Source organism: Trichechus manatus, unplaced genomic scaffold, assembly GCF_000243295.1.
Source record: "Trichechus manatus latirostris isolate Lorelei unplaced genomic scaffold, TriManLat1.0 scaffold00081, whole genome shotgun sequence".
NCBI classification, from domain to species: domain Eukaryota; kingdom Metazoa; phylum Chordata; class Mammalia; order Sirenia; family Trichechidae; genus Trichechus; species Trichechus manatus.
This window is the reverse complement of record NW_004444017.1, coordinates 2,260,938-2,283,513: the sequence shown is the minus strand read 5'-3', so window position 1 is coordinate 2,283,513 and position 22,576 is coordinate 2,260,938. Positions and strand designations below refer to the sequence as shown.

The following is a 22,576-nucleotide window of genomic DNA, read 5'->3' as shown; positions in this document are numbered from 1 at the left end:
GTAGGCTGCTTGTCCCATGCTGACTCTGGAAAATGAGGTGAGACTCTGGAGCCTCATTCCCCGCCCCCCCGCCCCATCTCTGCAGCAGCACATGCATAGTCTGTGGCACAGAGTGGCTCAGCAAGTATTAGCCGAGGGGCTTCTTTGGAACAGGAGGAGGTGACGCTTTGGTTGATCAAGGTGAACCTAGGCCATTTGCTGGGGTAGTGGGATAAGTCTGCAGAAGAATCTGATATTAATGTGTTTCCTGGGACACCAGGAAGCCACAAGCCTGGACTTAGCCCTGGTGTCCTGTCCCATGGGGGATAGTCCTGGTCTGCTGGGTGGAGGCTATCTCATATGATATGAGACCCACAACTTGTCCCTCTGGGGGAAGAGGACAACGTGCATGCCCAGCGAGGGGCCCTCCAGATGGGAAAGTGGGGCCAAGAACAGCTTTCATTTCTATGCTCTGCCCTTCCAAGGACAAGGCCCTGCCCATCATAGATCTTGGATGAGGAACATGCTGGCCTTTTCCTGTGAGGTGGTGCCTGACTCTGGAGCCATCCTTTACCCACTGCTCTTTTCCAAAGATGCAGAAAGATATTTCAAGTTGCCTTTTATGGCTCTGGGACAGGAGAGCCCTGGAGACTCAGCATGGAGTTGACCTTTTGCAAGTTTGCTGGCTCTTGGTGAGTGGAGGAAGGGAGAAGAGCCACAGGGACCCAGGGATGGAGGTACTAGTTCACCACCAGAGACACACAGCTCCCCAGGGCTCTCCTGAGTTCAGGTTTTGTCAGGGCAGCCCTCTTGTTAGAACCACTACTAGGTTTCTCACCTATCCTATACTCATTCTTTCCCTCATTCACTGTGTCTTAGGTGAGAAACCTAGACAGTGCCGCCATAGCAAAAAATACCACAAGTGGGTGACTTCAAAGAAAAAATTTACTTTCTCACAGTTCTGGAGGCTAAAAGTCTAAATCAGAGTCTCAGCTGGGTCAATTCCTCTGTGGGCCCCTCTGCTAGTTTCTGGCGTCTGCTGGCGATCCTTGGTGTTCCTTTGCTTGTAGACTGGTGTTCACACAGTGCCCGTCTTCCCCCGTGTGTGTGACTCTATCTAGTCTGCTCTTTTTAATGGACACCACTCAGAAGGAATTAGGTTAGGATCCACCCTACTCCAGTATGTCCTTATTAACCCAACAAAAGAAAACCCCTATTTCCATATAGGATCACATTCACAGGTACAGGGGTTAAGACTTAAATACTTTGGGGGAACATCGTTCAATCCATAACACATTCCTTCATTCAGATAGCTACATATACTGGGAAGGAAGATGAAAACAAGGATGAAACACAGTTCTTACCCTGACATGGCTATATTGCCTGACATAGTAAGACAGATTATTTTGTATTAAAGGCGGGTATTAAACGTATTGGAGCCCTGGTGGCGTAGTGGTTCAGAGCTCAGCTGCTAACCAAAAGGTCGGTAGTTCGGATATACCAGCTGCTCCTTGGAAACCCTATGAGGCAGTTCTACTCTGTCCTGTAGGGTCACTATGAGTTGGAATCAACTTAACGGCAACTTGTTTGGTTTTGGTTATTAAACATATCTGAGGACCTAACTGAAACTTGCCTTTTGACGTCATAAAGTGTTGTTTAAGGCCTTAAACCAAAGTATTCCTTGAAGTCTTCTTAAAACCAAATAATAGTTTAGCCTAATTAGTAAAAAATATCTGCCTTGAGCATTGTGCTCTTCTAAGAACTATGATATATGGGATCAAATTGACAACAGCAATTTGAGAGATTAGATAGGAACTTTATAGGGCAGTGAGTTTATGTTAATAGGGAGGAACAATTCAGAAAAGGAGGGTGAGAATGGTTGTACAACTCAAAGAATGTAATCAGTGTCACTGAATTGTACATGTAGAAACTGTTGAATTGATTTATGTTCTGCTGTGTATATTCTCGACAACAACAAAGAATAAATTATTTAAAAGAAGTGTTGTTTAAGGAACTCTGAATGAGGATGTACTGGAAAGAAAGTGAGAAGCTGTCTCAGGTGCTCTGTTCTAAACACATTCCCTTAGGGCCGTGAAGGGTGCTCTATTAGTGCTGACCATTCTGCCGGTAAACATTTACGGAACTTTTACTATGCTCGAGGCACAGCACTGGGCTTGGCCCTGTGAGGACACAGAAGGGAGGGGCATGGCCATTCCTTCCTCAGACAGAGGAGGGCATGTGAATGGAGTTCTCACTTCCTGCACATAAAGGCCCTGGCTTGCAGCCACATAAGGTTGGAAGTAGGACTGTCTTGATGCCACGACTTCAAACTGGTTCATTCCAGTTCGAATCCCTGCTGGGTACTTGCATTTCTAACAAGTTCCCTGCTAATAATTTGCATTTCGGCCCCAGATATACTGAATCAGAATCTGCCATTTTAACAAGACCCCTAGATGACTCTTATGTATAACTTCCTGGGAGCTTGTTAGAAATGCAAATTGTCAGCAGGGAACTTGTTAGAAATGCAAATTCTCAGTAGGGGTTCAAACCAGAATGAACCAGTTGGAAGCCCTGTGATATACTGTACTGCTAATCTCCATTCTAGCTCCATCCCAGGTGAGGCCTGTTTGGCCTTGGATGTAACTTGTGTTTTCAGAGTCAGGAGCAGCAGCAGCTGGCAGGCCTAGAAACCCTATTCAGGGGTCTGGTTGGTCTATGGTGGTAGCAAAGGGATAGTAGCAAGAGCTCCAAGGGCATTTACCAGCACATGTCTTTAGGCCTGAGGCCTTCCCCATGCCAGGCTGATGGGCCACCCCCAGGACCCCATGGAGCTGTGTCTGGATGGTGTCATGGGTCTCTTGAATCCTAGCCTCATCTCTGCTCCCTAAACCTGGCTGCCTCTCCTCAGCCTGATGCTACTCAGAGGGGATCCCTATCAGCTCATGTGTAGCAGCCCAGGTGATAGATGGCTCATTTTGTGTCCTGGCTCTGTGGGCCCACATTCCTGCCATGGGCATGCCTAATCTAGGCCCTTTCTCCAGTGGGTCCTCAATAAATACTAATTGGCAGTGAGGGCCAGAGACTCAGGTTCACCAGTGCTGGGCTCTCCAGGTCCTTGTTCTCCCTCGATTTATAGCTCTCTCCTTAAATCATTCCTCAGGCCCCATGCTGTGACATAGGACCAGTCAGACTCTCTTCCTCACTGCAGGCTTTGTCGGGTAGCTGAGAGCCAGAGGAGGCCCTTAATCACTGCTCTGGCCATCCAGACCCAGGGGACCACCACAGGGAAGAGCAGGAGGCCAAGGCAGAGATGCGGAGCATGGACAAGGGTCGCTGGCCCACCGGGCAGTGCTGACCTGCAGGGGTCCAGCACCTGAGTGGCCCTCCCCTTGTCTATTAACTCTCTATTAGTATGCGGCAGTGACGTTACTGCTAACGGTTTGATTTATGCCATCGCGGTTTTGCTTACAAATTAGAAGCCGCTATTGTGCTAAGTCGGTTTTAAAATCGATGCGGAGTAATTGCAGTACACGGGTAGCTGGACGACATTAACATGAGAAAGGTGCTGTAGTCGTCATCCTTGGAACAAACACGACCCATTACAGTGAAATTTCGCGTCCTCTACCTGGCTGATTTGAACGTAGCTCGCAGCCAAGCCCTCCCCCTGCATGGCTAGTCCTGGACTGAGACTTGTCACGTATGGATTTGTCAGGAGACAGGCTGGGAACGATCATGTTGAAGTCCACGGAGATGCGGGGCAGGGACCTCGTTTTTTTCATCACCCGTTCTAAACCCCCTGGCTTTTGTGGCGTCTATTCTAGTGTGAACCCAGAATGCAGTTTGCTGCCATGATGCTTGGAACCTGGAGTAACAGCTGTCAGAGCCTTAATGAAATGATGACTCTGTGTATGTGTGTGTTTCCATGTGTCTGTGTGTCTACCTGCCTCCCCAGCAGCTCCTATCATCAGTTCATCTGTTTCCTCACCTATAAAATGGGAAGAAGACTACTACTTAAGTTCTGAATGAGAGAATGGAACTACAAGTGTATTTTAAACACTGAAGCATGAATCCAGTGATGGTAGCAGTAGTCGTAGCTTGTTAGGAGAATGATTAGACTTAGGGGCTGACAGGGCCAGCCAGGCATCTGGGTGGTTCTCAATCTTGTCTGCACATTGGGATCACATATCAAAAAAAAAACAAACAAAACAAACTCTTTGCCACTGAGTCAACTCTGACTGATAGCGACCCTATGGGACAAAGTAGAAATGCTCCATAGAGTTTCCAAGGAGCAGCTGGCAGCTTTGAACTGCCGACCTTTTGGTTTGCAGCCAAGCTCTTAACTGCTGCACCACCAGGGCTCCTGGGATCACATGGTAAGTTAAAAAAAATACTCATGCTGGATTCTGCATGAAATTCTGATTTAATTGGTCTAGGGTGTGGCCTGAACATCTGCATTTTTGAAAGCTCCCCAGGGGATTCTGATGTGTAGCCAAAGTTGAAAACTACTACCTAGTCCATTTCTCTATCTTTAGATGGATCTGTGCTTCTTTAGATAGGACTCATACTAATCGACGTTAAAGATCTTTGTAAAAAAATGATTGTTGAATTGATTGTCAGGAAGTTCCTCCTTCCATCTACCCTGAATCCCTACTGCTTCAAACTTGGCCTGCTCACTCCTTCCTTAGTTGAGATGTGGGTAGCCTCCACCTCTTTGTCTGGTAGGTATGAGGCAGCTTTGTCCTGGTTGGTAACATCTGTGTTCCCTTTGGACACTTGCTTACTTATAAATGGGACAGTGAGGCTTAGCTACTCTGCTAGACACTGTGCTGGCACCTTTACAAGCTGGTGAAGTGGAGTTCACATGTTAGAGGGAAGGATGCTTTAGAGCTCGACCAGTCCAGCTCTGTTTTTACATTTGAGGAAGCTAAGACCCAGAGAAGGAAAGTGACTTGGCCAGGCAATCTCAGTAAGTTGGTGGCAGAGGTAGGACTAGAAACTCAGGCCTGGGCTCCTGGCAATCCTAGCTGGGAAGGTGGTCCCTGGACCCTGTCTTTGAGGAGCTGTGCCCAGAGGGGCAGCACCATGCATCGGATTCTGGGCAGCCCCGAGTCTCAGATGAGGCTGTGCATCTGCTTACTCCCAGACACACATTGCGCCAGGATGGCCGCGTGATGGGCTGGGGGAGTGACAGCTGTCGGGGCAGGTTTGACGTCAGTGCAGGCCCCCTGACAGATTCCCCTGTTCTGTCAGCTTCGCTTCAGCAGTGCACTTCCTGCTTGGTGAAAGTAGGTCTGTGGGAGACAAATCAGCCCACCCTGGGGCGGGGGACGGGCTGCTGGGGGTAAGCAGAGCTATAGTCAAGGCTACAAGGAAGCCAGGAAGAGTGGTACTTGTCCCCTGTGGTGGTCAGGACTTCAGAATTCATTCAGGCATTCAGTCATTCACTCGGTCACTAAATGTGAGAGTCACCTTTGAACCTGGCTCTGTGAGGAGCACAGAGGTTCTCTGAGAGGATATAGCCCCCGTCCTCAGGGAGCTCCCATTCTAGAGGGAAGAGACAGACAAGGGATCAACCACCATAACATGGTGTGATCAGAGCTGTGACGGAGGCAAACACAGGGGCTAGAAGAACACCCAGGAGGGACACCCAGCCTGAAGTTGGGGGACTGTGGGAATGCTTTCATCCACACCTAAAGTCCCTGGGTGGCAAAAACGGTTTGCACTCGACTGTTAACCTAAAGGTTGGCGTTCAAACCCATCCAGCAGCATTGTGGAAAAAAGGCCTGGCAATCTACTTCTATAAAGTTATAGCCAGGAAGACCTTATGGAGCAGTTCTACTCTATAACACCTGGGGTTGCCATGAGTTGGAATCAACTTGATGGCAATGGGTTTTTGGTTTTGGAAGTGCTTTCTTTTATACCCAGAGTGAGTGTCGGTGAGCAACTTCATGTCAGGTGCGGCTTTTTTTCCTGATATCTTGGGGCCTCTGCCACCCTCCAGGCTGGGCTCAGGAGCCTACCAGGGGAGGGCCTCGGAGCACTCACGCGCTCACATGCACACACAGGTAAGCCAATCTTGGGTCTGGACGTGGCTGGTCTGTCTGCACTTTTCTTAGAAGGGAGCACAGCAGAGGCTAGAGGCCCTTGGAGGGAAGATCATCTGTCTCACGATGGTGGGAAGGATGACACACCCATGATGGGTGCAGAACAGGAGTCATGTGTATTGAGACGTGGATCTGGGGGCATTTTTCAGGCAGCTGCCAACCAAGGCTGGTCCATGTGGGATGTTGGCCCCTTGTTGCATCCTCATGGGAAGATGAGCAACGTATCCCTGCTCATTGCCTGACTCATGCTTGGTTCCGGAGCTTAAAAAGGGTGAGAAACAGCTCCCCTCCCCATTCCACAATAACAGGAAGATAGAGGCCAATTAATTAGCTTAAGTCTGGGGAACAGAAGGGATTTTTTTCAAATAGATGATACTTATTAGAGGGTCTGTGTCCAGGGCAACTCCTTAGCCTTAGGCTACCAGCCTGAGTTTCTAGGAAAGGCAGACACATTGTTTCTCAGCTGAAAGAACAAAGCCATGCCAGAGGGATCCAGGGGGACAATTCTTTTGTGCTTGTTTGACCCGCTGGCCCAAGCTGGGAGCCAGTTGAGGACCATTTTCCTTTCTTCTGATGCAGCAGTAAACCGCATAGGTCCCCTTGGTATCCTGAATCTGACTCAGGGCAGGAGATGGTCAGTCGCTGTTCTGCCGGATGTCAGTTGGGAGGGAGTCACCAGAGCAGAATTGAAACCCGGCAGAGTTGGGGCGTGGAGGGGTGCTCTGCTGAGTTTTGGGAGGAGGGGATGTGTATGTGACGGGGAGAGGGTGGTAGTGGGAGGGCAGTGGCAGGGCCAGGAAGAGAGGTTATTATTTTTCATTCCCAGAGCTGCACGTAGAAGGAGAGACTTCTTTAAAGACCAAAGATGGGAACCTGTCATTTTTGGTCTTTAGGCTTCGAAAGGAGGAACATTTCCAATTTGTGCTCAAGTTCAAAGAGAGAGAACAGACTATTTCTTAGGGCATGATCAGCTCTTGAAAGGTCACAATCACATCTCAGCAACCTTAGGGGGCCCACCCTCGGCCTCCTCTGGCCAGGAGGGTCCTGAAGGGCTCATCTAGTCTGTTCCCCTGCCTCTAGGTAGACGCTGGCTGCTCGAGAGGTGAGTGCTACTGTTCTTCTGAGAGATAGAGAGTCTCCCCAGGTGTGTTCAGATTTCAGGGCTCCCTCCTAATATGTGACCTGAGCCCTTTCAACATTCTCCGAGGTTTCCACACAGTAGCCTTGACTGTGGAGAGGGTCTGTTTCCTCCCACACTGCTTAGTGAGATGCTGAGGTCTGGAGAGGGAGACCCAAGCCCTTACCTAGCCCGTCTGGTTGGCAGAGGCAGAACGTGAATCCTAGTCCCCCAGACCCCTGCCTGTAGATTCTCTGAGGTCCCCATACCACGCTGTATTGGGCCCTCTGTAAATCAGTGATAAACACCACAGTGGGCAAATCCGAATGACTGTTTAGTGGTGAAAAATTAAATGCAAGAGCTGAAGCCAACAGTAATTTCCACCAACACAGGGAGACTAAGAGCCCCAGAGCAGCATTAGAAGCTGTCTACCATGCATGTGTCCTGGGTTTTTTTCTGAGCCTGAACGTGTTCCCTAAGGATATGCAGCCTGGGCTGTTTGGGGCGGCTGGGGGCAGCTTGGGAAAGTTGTTTCAACTTCCTGGAGAGTGGCTGGCCTCCGCGCAGCTTTGGGGCAGCATTTGTTGTCTGTGATTTCCATTGCCTTTATACCCCTGCTCCCTTAGAACCCCAATGTCAGGCGCCAGAGGAACAGAGCTCTTTTAGTGAGGAGACTCTCTGGTGAGGGTGAAATTTGCACTGAGTGTGTGGAGAGCAGCAAGTCAATGCTGTCAGTGGTCCCAGGAAGCTGTCAATACCTGTGACATTGAGCAGGAAGGGTTTGGACCAGTGTTGTGCAGTCTGCAGGCTGGCTTGTGTGCCAGGCCACCCCCACCTGCCGCATCTCACATCAGTTCCCACCACCTCGCCACTCGCCCCTGGGCTCCCGCTGGGCCACTTGCCCTTGTGTCAGACCTGTGTGAGCCTGGTGTCCTTGCGAGGCTCAGAGGCAGGAGGGAGCCATGGACAGGCCCTCGGGTGCTTCATAAACAGGGATGGTTAGTCCCACTGGTGTGGGCTGAAGTGGTAAAAAGCATGACTTCTGCCAAGGTTATATTAACGATATAATAGCAACTGGCATTCATGTGGTGCTTTTGGTTCAGAAAACACTATCATATTCATTTCTCATTTGATCTTTGTGGCCCCTTGCAAGGGCAAAACAACAGCAGATAATATTTATTGAGTGATTCCTATGTGCCAGGCACTGCACTAAATGCTTTATATGCATTTAAAAAAAAAAAAATCTTCACAGCCACCCAGCAACACAGTACCAATATAATCCCCATTTATACATGAGGAATCTAAAGCTCCAAGATGCTGGGTAACAGGTAATACGAGGGAGATCCAGGACTCCCACCAGGCAACTGAGTTTCGAGTCTGTGTTCCTACCCACCTCACTGTCCCACCTGCTCACTTTGTGAGGCAGATGCTCTCAGAAAGCAGTCCTCTGTTGGCAGGCAGGCCAGGACGGGAGTGATTCTGACTCCAACACTGAGCTTTTGCTGCTCTTGGGCCATGGGGCAGCGCCCTGCTCCCTGGGGGCAAAGCCACTCATCCTGGCATGAGTTGATGCCCTAGCAGCAAGCTTCTTGAAGAAAACTTGCCACAGCCTACTTCCAGGGCCTATTGTTTCCTGGGACTGTTGTAACAAATCACCACAAACTGGATGGCTTAAAACAACAGAAATTTTTTTCTCACAGCTCTGGAGGCCACAAGTCTGAAATCATGGTGTCAGCAGGTCCACATTCCGTCCGGAGACTCTAGGGGAGAATCTGGTCCTTGTCTTTGCCAGTTTCTGGTGGCTGTCAGCATTCCTTGGCTTGTGGCTGCATCATTCCGATCTCTGCCTCCGTCTTCACATCACCTTCTCTGTGTGGCTGTCTAATCTCCCTCTGCCTGTCTCTTATAAGGATACTTGTGATAGCATTTAGGGCTCACCTGGGTAATCCAGGGTGACCACCTCATCTCAAGATCCTTGACTTAATCACATCTGCAAAGACCTTTTTTCCAAATAAGGTGATGATATGCACAGGTTCCAGGGATAAGGATGTGGGCATCTCTTTGGGGCCACCATTCAGCCCACTACACAGGGCATCTCCAGATGGCAGTGGGTTCAGGAGGCAGGAGGCAGACCCATTTCAGACCCAAGGAGTGATGGGGGTAAGGAATCTGTCCCTGCCCTCCCAGCAAGGGGCAGCAAGTAGAGGTGACTTCCTGCATGGGGTCTCATTTCCCAGTGGCATCGTGGCATGGCATCGTGGCATGGCCTCGAGCAGGCTCTAACTCTGAATCTGCACAGGGCATGTAGCCTGGCTCTGCCTTCTTTCCCCCATCTGTAAATTCTGGAACTTTGGGACCAGAGGAACCACCTGCAGGTTGTCTTGCTCTTGTGTTGGCCTCCTGACTAGGCTTCTCCTGGCAAACACCACTTATTCCCTCTGCTTTTTACCTCTGCTGGTCCGACACTTTCTCCTTATGTGTGGCCTAACTGCCTTCTGCAGCATCCCCGTCTGGGGCTCTCTGGCCAGGGCCTTTCCCAGGACCTGTCTATTGCAGTTGAGTGTCATGCCCAGTTGAGGCCCTGTGTGCAGGGCTGGATGGGGCTAGGAGTGCTTTGGGAGGTTGCCTCAGCGTGGAGCTGTGTGCTGTTTCCTTGCTGGGTTTTGCTGAACTCAGAGTGAGAACTCAGAGCCAGAGGGGAGTAGGCCTGTAGGCGCCTCGCTTCTGCCTGGGGCTGCGTGCTGCTGAATGCAGGTGAAGTCCCTCCCCGCCTCCCAGGTCCTGCCCACCAGGCCTCCTCTCTGGAAGGCAGGCATAGTGTCACCAGCTTTGCTTGCAGAGACATCGCATGAACCTGCTGCTACGTGGGATCGGTCAGTTCTGGCTCCCCTGTAGGATTTTGCCTCTCTTGGTTGGGGAGGACCCGCGGCTTGATCCTTGAGCAGGAGAACAAGGATGTGACTGAGCAGTGGATCTTTTCCTTTGTTTCAGCTTATTCTCAATCCTTCCCTTCTGCTCCCATCACCTGTCTGTTACTTCTCACCATGGAACAGAAAGCCTGGGAGCTCACTGAGCCCTGCAGAAGTGTCTCCACCACCTGCATGCTACCTGTCCTTCCCCAGGGTGGGCCTGTCCCAGAGCTTGGTTGGGCTTTGGTTGGAGATACTTGGGAGGCTTGGCAGAGACTGTAGGTATCCACATTGTCCAAGAGGATGAATATTTTTGAAGATCAGGAATCAAGTTTTAAAAGAGTCAATTCCCAGGCCTTCCTGGTGTTCTGCTTGGAAAGCAGATGAACATATGTGTCTTCCCTGATGCTTAGTCCTAACTCAAAGCCTCTCTGTCCCTGTGAGCCTGACTCGCTTGTCCATGTCTTATCACCATTTCCCTCATCCCTAACACTCAGGTATTCTTTTCTTTTGCAGTGTAGCACCCACCAGGGACCTTTCCATCATGCCGTGGAATTGAATGTTCCTGGAGGACAGTAAATCACTTATGCTTGCATCTGCAAGCAGTACATGCCTACTGAATGCCTCTCAACAGTTCAGGGTACAGCCTTCTAGAGTGAGGATGGAGCAGTGGTTCCTCAGCCCCTGGAGACTGTGCCTCACATCCTAGGGTTTTCTCTAGCCCTCCCTGGGAACTGAGGGGGAAAGGAGTCCATCCCAGCCTGTCCTGCTAAATTCCCCAACTCTCTCCTTTCACCTCCAGCTTATCCCTATTCTGTTCCATATTCAACCATTGCTCCTGGTCCTCATTACCCCCTGAGGAAGTACCAATTTGTTGGAAGCTCGCCTGACCCCGAAGGATGCCATGGGGCTTCCCTGATCCCCACCTGGAGACCCCATGCCAGCAGGATCCCTGTGCTTGCCTCCCGGCCTGGAGATGCAGAGCCTGGGACTTGGGGGCATGAGTGTGTGTATGTGTGCTATAAAGGGCTCAGCATGACCTACATAAACCTCCTGCCCGGGAAGTGAAGGATGCCTCTAATTGGGAACAGTGCTTAGTCAAGAGAGTGCGTGCCTGCGTGTGTAAGGATTGTGGTTTTTTAAAAATAATTTTAATTTCTCGCCAGAGGATGCCATGCATTCTTACTCTCTCTGCCCTGTGGAGCCTCTTAGCCTCGCAGAAGGCAACAGCACAGCAGGTGGAGAAATAAGAGAAGCAAGGAGAGTGAAGGGAAGCAGGGCAGTCCCAGGCTCCCTGGCTCTGTGACCTTGGCCAGGCACCTCCCTCTTTGGGCCTCAGGATTCCCCCCAGTGCACTGACCCTTAGCATGCCTTCAGGCTGAAGATCCTGGCTCTGCCACCACCACTGCACATACCAGACATGCTCAACGATGGGGAGTCGGGAGGACGGTACTCCAGGGCCAGGCCTAGCTTTGGCCTTGGCTCTGGATGGGGTTTCTGGCATCAGCCCCGCTTCACCAGGAGAGATGCTGTGGAAGGGGGCTTCTAGGGGATTTGCCGAATCCATGCACTGCAACCTGCCATGCCAGTCCCACCCTAAGAGGTCAGCCTAAAGGAGTAAAGGCTGGAGCTGGTGGGGGTGGAGTGGTGGAAATTCACGTGGAATTGGCCTGTCCTGGTGCCAGGGCAGCAGATGTTCACTTTGGAGCTGGGATGGGGTTCGCTCCAGGCCGTGGGCGGGCGGCACCTTCAGATGATCTCCCGGCTCGGATTTCTTGTTGGCTCTGGACAAGGCCTTTCACTTTGGGGGCTGTCTAGCCTCCAAGATTCCTCCCACCACTGCCTTTTCACTCCCTGTCGCGTGCTGTGCCCAGCCAGCAGAGTTGGCCGCTCCGCCCCCAGCAGTGTGAGCTCCCTGAGCCTGGCGCTGGCTCTCAGTCCAGGGTGCTTCTCCCCTCACCCTGGGAGCATCCTGCTCACCCTGAATGCAGCAGTACAATTATGTGTGCCCTCGGAGGGGCTAGGAGTCTGCAGGACCTCAGCAACAGCTCCTCCAGAAGTTACTTCTGTCTCGTCTCGAGGGCATTCCCGGATCTTTATTTATGGTTCGATTCTTATGGGCCTGAGGATGGCTAGCTTTGGAAGTGAAATGAATTCTTTGGCATAGAATTTTCAGCTACCTAAGTGCTCTATCTACCACCCATCTGTCAGTTTGTTGTACTGTGGTGGCTTGCATGTTGCTGTGATGCTGGAAACTATGCGTTGGTATTTCAAATACCATCAGGGTCACCGATGATGTACAGGTTTCAGTGGAGCTTCCAGACTGACAGACTAGGAAGAAAGGCCTGGTGATCTAGTTCTGAAAATGAGCCAATGAAAACTGTTTGGATCACAATGAATGTTGTCTGATACAGTGCTGGAAGATGACACCCTATAGTTGGAAGGCACTCAAAATACACAGTCGCCCCAACAATAGACATGAACATACCAATTATCATGAAGATGGTACAGGACTGGGCAGTATTTTGTTCTGTTGTACATGGATTACCATGAGTTGGAGCTGACTCAGTGGCCAGCTAACCACAACAAAGGCGCCCTATGCAACAAAGTACCCATGTATAATGGTAAATTCTGGGGGATTTGTGTGGTCCTCTCTCAAAATGTTTTCTTTCCTGATCCCCAGCTTCCATTATAAGATATTTTTCTTTTTACCATGAGATTAATTTTTTTTAAAAGACTGGTCCAATAACAGAAGATATGAAGACAGTTTAATTATTTTCATCAAGAGACAAGAAAGAGGGAATGAGGTTAGGATGCAGCAAGAAGAATTTAGGTTGGTACATCAGGGTTACTGAGAACGTGAAGCATGTCACCTGCCCTGACACTTTCCTCTCCCGCCCGCTCCTCCCCACTATTGGTCTCCAGAATCTTGGGATTAAAAGAATGGGATGTTGAATCTGGTGGTTTGTGAGCCCAGCTATGCAGCTATGCATCAGAATCACCTTGGAAGCTTGTACAATAAAGACTCACAGTTCCCACTCTTAAAGATTGATGTGTTGGTCAGGAGTGGGGACTGGGGCTCTGCATGTTTGACAAGCTCTGCAGGTGATAGCCCTCCCTGGTCCATGGGATTTGGTCCATGCTCTGGTACAGCTGTCCCCCTTATGAGATGCAGGTGTCCCAGCTCCGGCTTCTCTAAGTGGTCACCTGTGTGTGTGTGTGTGTGTATGGGGGCAGGATGTTCACTGCTGCCTGAGGCTGTTCGTTCCATTTGGGGCAGGTTTAGCTGTAGCAAGTTCTTTATCATTGGGCCTGGTTCTGTTCCCCTGAGCCACACAGAAAGACTATCTTCTTCTCTAGGGCAGGATTCATCATATGATGGCAGCTGTCATATCCCACCCAGTTCCGTCCTCTCCAATTTACACAAACCCTGCTCCTTCCATTGCTTTTCAGACACCTTCACCTTGCCACAGGAGCCCTGGTGGCTCAGTGGTTAAAATGCTGGACTGCTAACCTAAGGATCAGCGGTTCAAACCTGCAAGCCGCTCCACAGGAGAAAGATGTGGCAGTCAGCTTCTGTAAAGATTACACCCTTGGAAGCCCTATGGGGCAGTTCTGCTGTGTCCTGTAGGATCGCCATGAGTCAGAATTGACTTGAAGGCAACAGGTTTGGGTTTTTTTTTGGTCACTTTGCCACAGGGATATGGGGAGGAAACCAAGGGAGAGAAGTCTAGGAATGGGGACTGGGAACCCCTGTACTTAACCCCAAACTCACTGTCTGAGCCGGGGCAGCCTCTTCTCCCCAGCTCTACCCATCACCCCATTTCTTCCCTTCTGTTCAGGTAACCATCAGCAGTCTTTCTTCTTGATTGAATTCTTGAGCTTCTGCAATCACGTTGTCAGCAAGAACATTAAATTATTAAGTAGTATTTGATAAATACAAAAGAATAGAGGGAAGTTATAAAGGATAATACAAAAACACCGTGGAACCCACCCCCAATTTAATACCTGATCATCACCAGTACATTGCCTTTAGTCATGTACTCTGTCCCTGTCCCACCTGCTCGCCTCCACCACTGTGGGGGACCACTCCCCTGATTGTGTTTTTATCATTTTTTGCCTTTGTTTTGTAATGTTGCCGCTCACATGTATCCCTAAACAATGCATTATTTAGTTTTACTTGCTTTTGAGCTGTATAAAATTGTATGATGCTGTATGTCATTTACATTTCTTTTACTCAACGTTATGGTTCTAAGATTCATGTTATATTTGTAGCTGTAGTTCGTCCATTTTCCCTGCTTTGTAATATTTCATCGTGTGAATGTATCACAGTTGTTCATTAACACCAGTTTTTTCCTCTCAAGTACAAAGCTGTGGTGAGCATTCTTGACCATGTACATTTCTTCAGCACATGTGTGTAAGAGTTTCTCTAGGCCATAGACATAGGAGTGGAGTTGCTAGGTCATAGGGCAAGGACAGTTTTATCTTTTGAAAAATAAATCAGATCTCAAAGAAACAAGCTGTCTTACTGGTGGGCTGATTCAGGCGTAGTCCTCTCTGAGGTCGTGGGGTAGAGAGGGTGCACCTGTCCATAGCCTGGTGAGCAGCCAGGTCTCAGCAGAGGATAATTCCAAGTGGAGTAGCAAGAGCCCAGGCTCCTTCCAGCACCACCAGCTCTGAGCCCCAGCAGGCTGCGGAGACTAGCGGTGTTACTTAACAACAGCGTGGGGATGAATGGGAGTGTGTGCGTGTGTGGCTGCGGCTGAGATGTTCCCACAGATCTAATTTACTGCTCCGCTTTCTCATCCTGGAACCTCTGCCAAGTGCCCATAAAAAAGATGAAATATTTAGCTAAGGTAGGGGAAGGAGGTATCAAGGCAGTCTTTTGCGTTAGCCATGGTGTGGAGAAGGTAGTTTGGGTAATTTCCTTCCATACCATCCCAGATTTAAATCCTGACCATCCTTTGATGTCTAGATTAAATTCTGCTGTCTCAGTGAAATCTTATTTTTGGTCCTGACTCATAGGCACCTCACCCTTCTCTGAGCTTCTCAGTTTGTTGTTGTTAGTTACTGTCGTGTCAATTCCCACTCGTGGGGATCCCAGAGTAGAACTGCTCCATAGGGTTTTCTTGGCTGTAATCTTTACGGGAGCAGATCATCAGGCCTTTTCTTCTGGGATGACGCTGGGTGGGTTCGAACTGCCAACCTTTAGGTTAGTACTTGAGTGCGAACCGTTGGCGCCACTAGTTGTTGGGTGTCATCGAGTATATTCTGGCTTATAGTGACCCTGTGTGACAGAGTAGAACTGCCCTATAGGGTTTCCTAGGCTGTAATCTTTACAGAGAAGGTCTGGTGGTGCAGTGGTTAAAGCACTCGGTTGCTCACTGAAAGTCAGCAGTTTGAACCCACCAGCCTCTCAATGGCAATCTCCCGTAAAGATTTCAGCCATGGAAACCCTATGGGGCGGTTCTATCCTGTCCTATAGGGTTGCTATGAGTCAGAATCAACTCAATGGCAACAGGATTGGTTTTTTTGATTTAATCTTTATGGGAGCAGATCAATAGGTTTTTCTCCTGTGGGGTGGCTGATGGGTTTGAACCGCCAACCTTTTAGTTAGCAGCCGAGCGCTTAGCCGTTGCACCACCGTGGCTCCTTGTACCACCTAGTAGCACTTCCTATCTGTGTTGTACTCAAGACTACAGTGCTTCCTGCCCCAGTCTTTCCAGATCTTTCTAGATATGAACATCTCGTTCCCTCATGCAGACCATCAGCCCTTTGAGGGCAGGGCCTTTGCCTCCTCCTCCGTTGTGCCCCCGACAGCACCTAGCACAGTAGTAGGTCCTCAGTAAATGCTATCGTTGGTGACTAATCTATCCACTCCAGCCACATACACCTCCCTTTGAGCTGGATGATAGGCCATTTTATCATCGTTTCCCATTCCTTCTCTCATGCCCCCTCCAAAAATAACATCCCCGGAGCTGTATTTCTGGGAGGTTGCCATATCTTTTTTTTAAAGACTTTCAGCTGCATTGTGCAGTGGAGGGGCAAATTCTAGCCTAGGTCTATAGTCAGAGCAGAAGGGTGGTGTCGTCTGCACTATTCTGAATGCTTGTTTCAGGACCAGCTGCTGATCGCTGCTTGCGGCTCTGTGGGCAGGGCTTGGAGAGAGGCTGTGTTGGGGTAGCTCTGCAGGAGGAGAAACACATCATTGCAGCCTCCCAGCTCTTCTCAGGCAGCGGGAAGAAGTGTAGCAGAGAAATGTCCCAGAGGGTCATGAGCTGTTGCAGTCTTGGGAAAAGTATCAGTGAGACAGTAAAGGGATGACTGAAATGCATGACGAATGAAAGCAAAAGGACAGCATGTTGCCGGGGAAAGAACCCTGGCTTGGAACCTGAAGACATGAGTTTGCATCCTAGCATTTTCCTTACTGTTTATGAGACATTGGAAACATGGCCTGATATCTTCTCAGTTTCCTCGTCTGTAAAATGGGGCAGAAGTACCTACTTCCCCAGGGTAGGGGGAATCCCTGGGTGGTGTAAATGGTTAATGTGCCCTGCTGCTAACTGAGACTTTGGAGGTTCACATTCACCCAGTGGTACCTCAGAAGAAAGACCTGGCGATCTACTTCCAAGAAATCAGCCATTTGAAACCCTATGGAGCACAGTGCCCTGACACACAGGGGGTCAGCATGAATCGGAGTTGACTTGAAGCCAACTTCTTCCTCCCTCCCCGGGTGAAAAGCTTAAAAGAGATGATGTTTGTGAAGGTACCTGTTTCGTTTCAGGCCATGCCTAGTGTATCGAGGGTCTCTGTGAATTGGCCTGACTGGGTGTGGTAGGCAGTACGTGTTATTTTTTCCCCATCGAGTGGGTTTTAATTTGAAAAGTGCTCACTGCATCTTGTCTCCCACTCTCTAGTGATTGGTGACTGTTTGTAAATAGTAGTCCCCCTCCAGACTGCTTGCACTGCAGCCAGAGTTTTGAAGCCTGTTGCTTTCCCAGCGAGCAAGAACGTGTGAAGGCTGATGGCTGGCGCAGCTGGCGGCACCTTCCCAGGTTGTGTGTGCGGAGAGAGCGGCTGCCAATCTGATGAGCTCTGGCGTTTGACCTAGCTGCCTTCAAGAACATTTAATTTGGGGGAGACCAACCAATCCTCCTAAAGGGAGACTTGCTGAGGCTACCCCTCATCTACCAGGACTCCTGAGTAGCTACTGAAGCTTGGGGGGCTGGGGGTACCTGACCCAGGGTCCCACAGCCCTTCCATCCCTATGACTTGAGGCTGGGCGCTTCCTCAGGGCTGAGGGCATACCTTGTTTCCCTCTGTTCCTTATACTCTCTGCAAGCCTGTGAAAGGAGCCCCAGTGGTTCGTGGTTAAAGCGCTCAGCTACTAACCAGAAGGTCAGTGGTTGGAACCCACCAGCCGCTCTGCAGAAGAAAGATGTGGCAGTCTGCGCTTGTAAAGATTACAGCCTTGCAAACCCTATGGGGCAGTTCTACTCTGTCCTATAGGGTCACTATGAGTTAGAATCGACTTGACGGCAATGGGTTTTTTTAATGGCAAGCCTATGATAGTGTTGCAAGAAGGGCGGTGAGTGCACCTGCACTCAGAAGACCTGGGTTTGAATCCCTATCTCTGCCTCCTTAATAGCAGCTCTGTGACACTGAACCAGTTGCCTAACCTCTCTGAGCCTCACCCTCCTCACTGGTAGAGAGGAGACAATAACACCTACCATGAGGGATTGTTGAATGAGGTAATAATGTTGTTAGTTGCCATCGAGTTGATTCTGACTCATGGTAACCCCATGTGTTACAGAGTAGAACTGTGACCCCCACAGGGTTTTCTTGGCTGTAATCTTTATGGAAGCAGATCAGGCCTTTTCTTCTATGGTACCACTGGGTGGATTCAAACACTAACCTTTAGGTTAGCAGTCGAGCACAAAACATTTGCCCCACCTAGGAACCTTGGATTACAGCCTTGGAATCCCTGTGGGGCAGTTCTACTCTGTCTTACAGGGTCGCAATGAGTTGGAGTCGACTTGATGGCAACAGGTTTTTTTTGTTTGTTTATATAGGGACGGTGAGGTAATAATTGTGAGCACTTCACAAACGTTTCAACAGCAAACTCGAGAGAGACATGATATGACCTCCATTTTACCAGTGAGGCACCTGAAGCTCAGAGAGGTCAGGTAGCTTGCCCCAGGCCACACAGTAGGTTGCAGAGCCAGTTCACACCCAGCTCTGCCTGCTTCTGATGCTTGTGTTCTTAAACACTGCCATGTTGCTTCTCTGCGTAAATAGGACATGTGAAGAGCATCTGGCACACAGTTGGCTGGATCTGAATCTGACACAGCTCGTGGTATTTAGTGAGAGATTAATTGGGGCTTTCTGGGGACCGGAAAAAATGGGGGTGGGAGTGGAGAAGAGACTAGTAAGCCTGGTTCTGTGCTCCCCAACCTTCATAGGGGCATCAGCTGTGAGTGCAGGCCCTGGCGTATTTTTGGTAGCCGGCTGATGACTCCTCTCGGAGCGCAGCGGGAGGGAGAGGGCGGGTAGCTCGGCAGGCGCACGGCCAGTTGTGGTCGTTGTCACTGGGTGCTTTCTGCGTTTCTGTGCTGCAGGGAACATTTGAGAAATGTCATATAGATGTGACCCTGCCCATAGGCAGACATAGGGCCAAAAAATAAAACAAACAAACAAAAAATCAAATGCATTACTGTTGAGTTGATTCTGGCTCACAGCGACCCTATTGGACAGAGTAGAACTGCCCCATAGGGTTTCCAAGGCTGTAATCTTTACAGAAGCAGGCTGCTACGTCTTTCTTCCACAGAGCAGCTGGTGGGTTTGAACCACCGACCTTTCAGTTACCAGCTGAGCGCTTAACCACTGCACCACCAGAGCTTCTTAGACATAGGACCAAAACAATAAAACCAAACCTGTTGCCATCAAGTCGATTCTGACTCATAGTGACCCTATAGGACAGAGTAAGAACTGCCCCATACGGTTTCTAAGGAGCACCTTGTGGATTCGCACTGCTGACCTTTTGGTTAGCAGCCATAGCTCTTAACCACTATGCTGCCAGGGTTTCCAGACATAGGACACACATGCGAAATTGTTGACTAGAAGCAAATAGGGTCTGTGAGCAGTGCAGTGTGAGGATATCGGAGAGGGGCCATTGCTGTACATGAGTCATCAGGGAGGGCTTCCTGGAGCAGGTGGGGCTGCAGCTGGGGCATTAGTGGAATGTGACCAGGAGAGAGAAGGCGGCCTAGGCAGGGCACATATCAAAAGAGAGGGCTAATCTTGAACTTAGGCCAAACAAACAAAAAAGCACACATGGTGACCCCCCGTGTGTCAGAATAGAACTCTGCCCATAGGGTTTTCAATGGCTATGATCTTTTGCAAGCACATTGCTAGGCCTTTCTTCTGAGATGCCTCAGGGTGGATTTGAACCTCCAACCTTTTGGTTAGTAGCCTATTGCTTAACTGTTTGCTCCATCCAGGGACTATGGATTTAGACCACGGGTTCATGCATTATCCCGATCCATATTATCCTCTTTGTGGCATATTGTAAGTGTCCTATGTTGGCTGTTCAAGTAGGAAGCCAGTGGCACATGTGGTCCTGGCACCCTGCCTCTTGGTGGTTTATGATCAAAGACAGACAAGCTGATGCCCACTTATATGAAATGCAACCCACAAAGCACTCCATGAAGCCATAAGCAGGAGAGAAGGTTCTTGTCCCCGTGTTCCCCACTCCTTCTCCTTATATCGTGGTTACTTGCTGACCTCAGAGTAGAGGGCCCCTCTGCCTGGAGAAACCTCAGAAATGGCTGCCTCATCCCTTCCCTCCTCTCCACCAAGAACACTCCCAGAGCTGGGCCACTCCGGCCCTGTCCCATCCCAGGCACGCTCCCTTCTGAGTTACCCAAAGGAGCTCCTGGTCTTAGCCAACTGTTCTTTGTATGTGCTTGGGCAGCCCTACTGGTTGGGCAGTAACGGAAAACCTGATTGATCTCTCTGGAACGAGTGGGGCAGCGGGGTTTTATATCCCAGGTTTCAGCTTTCTGGAAGCCCCCTCCCCACATCACAGAGAGGGCAGGGTCAGTGTGCCACCTCCCCTTCCAAAGCCAAAAGCGGGCATTAGCACGGCCCCCCTCCAGCTGTCCCTGAGTCCATACAGCCAGCTGTTGCCTGCTGCGGAAGGGCATTACTGCCACCATCTGTGGCTCATTCCACCGGTATGAGTTTTGCAAACAGCCTTTTTAATCATGTTTATGAACTCAGCATACATTTGCTGCAGATTGAGTTTCCTGTGATGATAAAAGGACTTGGCTGTAGAGCCAGCAGGTTGGGTTTCAAAATCTCAGCCTCATTGTGGATCCTTCCTGTGACTTCTTATTTTCCCTCCCTCTCTCCTGTCTCCCTTTCCTGCTTAAGAGGTAGACTAGAATCTTCTCTCATTTTTGCATGCTGCTTACAGTTTATAAAACACTTCCCTCTCCTCTGTATTATCCCCATTTCACAGGTAAGAAAAGGGAAGGTCAGAGCTAGTGAGTGATCTTTCCAAGGCACATGGTTAGAAGCAGCTGAGCCAAGCCTTGAACCCTGCTCCTGAGTCTATGTCTTTGGCTGTTTGCAGTCTGCTGTGCTCCTCCGATCTGGCTGGGGTGACAGATTCCTTCCCTGGTCATCTCTCAGAGTCCCTCTTGCCCCACCCTGGGGACATATCGAGCTAAGCCCAGTCTGCAGCTGCCAGGGGCCAGCCTGCTTTGTGCTGAATTGTGGCTTTTGTTTGTTCCCACAGTGTCCTTTGTGAATGTCACTGAGTTATCAGGCCTGGCTCCTTCTCCTTTGCTAGCTAGGAAAACCGAAACCCCAATGGTATTCTTCCCAGAAAATGATGCCAGCTCTTCCATGTGACGTGGAGAGATACTACTCTGGGAGTTGAGACTCCTGAGTTTAGACCTTGAAGCCAACCAAAGTCTCATGCCCTCATATCCCCACTCATAAGGGATTACCCCTTCAGACCCCGGTCCCTAGTGGGGCGGTGTGAGGACACATTGAGAGAAGGCAGCAATCAGTGGCCATTTTGACAGCAGCAGTGGCTGACGCTTAGCTCCTGTTGAGTGCAGGCTCCTGGTGCCCATCAGCCCTTGGCCTGCAGGCTATGCATAGGGAATCTTGGCTGACCGTGTGAATGATCCCTCGTGACTATGTAGCACCTTCATCCCCAAGGTTTTTCCTAGCTGTACCTTCTCTCTGGTCTCCCCAAAAGCATGACGTCCCCAGAGGATGGTAAGGGAGCTGTCTCCTCTACCCAGAGAGGGGGGAGTGCCCCCCAGTCCCCCAGCACATCAGAGATATAGCTGAAATTTGACCTGAGGGCCCCTGATTTGTCTCCTGGTCCCATCTTCTGTCTTCCAGGCCTGGCTCCCATCATCCTGGGAGGGAAGGGATGGAGCGGCTCTCTCCTTTGTGACAAAGAAGGGGAAATCCAAGGCCCACAAGGGTGCTAGGTTGGGGAGTGAGCGGTAGGGGCTGTGTCTGCCTTTGCATCCTCCTCGCGGGGGATGGCTGGCAGGTGTCTGGCTGGGACATAGCCCCTGTCTCAGCTGGGGCCTCTAAGCTGCCTCCCTGACTCACGTTCATCATCTGTGGAAGGCACACACCTGTGCAGAGGAGAACAGCCACCCACCCCTTTGTGCCTGCCTTTGGTTTAATTTTTATCCTTGTTAATATGATCATCATTCTGTCTGTATCCCCACTTCCCCAGCCCTCTGTGGGTGAGGAGGTGTCTGCCACGGTAATCACCTTGTTCACGGCTCCACCACCTCAGTCTGACACCAGCAAACAGGCTCAAAGAGAGAGGGGCTCTTTTTTTTTTTTTTTTTTTTTTTTGCCTTTTAGCAGCAGCGGCAGCTACTTCTGAAGATATCTTTTCGGGCTCTGCTAAGCTTTCGTTTGATCTGAACTGGCTAGAGGTTAGTTGCATAGGTCAGCACAGACCGTGCATTGCTGGGACTGAAACCCAGGTCTACCGATTCCCGGTCTGCTGCCCTGGCCTTGGCCTGCTTGGAGGGTAGGTGGGATCTTTCAGCAGTGTCTGGAGCCCTCTGATGGGGAGGGGGCAGAGGAGGGAGATGAGGAAGGAGCCGAGAGTGGGTGAGGGAGTGTGGAAAACAGCTAGGAGGTTGGTAATTTTGAAATGGAGTAAAAGCAAAAGAACCTTTGACTGTAGAGTAGAAAGAGGGAGGGTGTCCCCAAGATCATAGGTAAAGAGAAGAGGTCTGAAAAAGTGGGGCCAGGTATTATTACCTTATTTAGTACTCCTGCCCTTATAACTCTTTTTTCCCTTTTATCTTTTTATTGTGGAGATTTTCAAACATGTACAAAAATAGAATAGTATAATGACCCCTCATATAACCATCACCCAGCTTCAACATTCTACTGTTTTTTATTTCATCGACTCT

General features: G+C 49.9%; 1 protein-coding gene across 2 annotated transcripts in view; it reads left to right on the top strand.

The window, feature by feature from the left end:
• TSPAN9 (tetraspanin 9) overlaps window positions 1-22,576 on the top strand; it is a 262,588-nt gene that overhangs the window by 154,367 nt on the left and 85,645 nt on the right. The window lies entirely within an intron of this gene.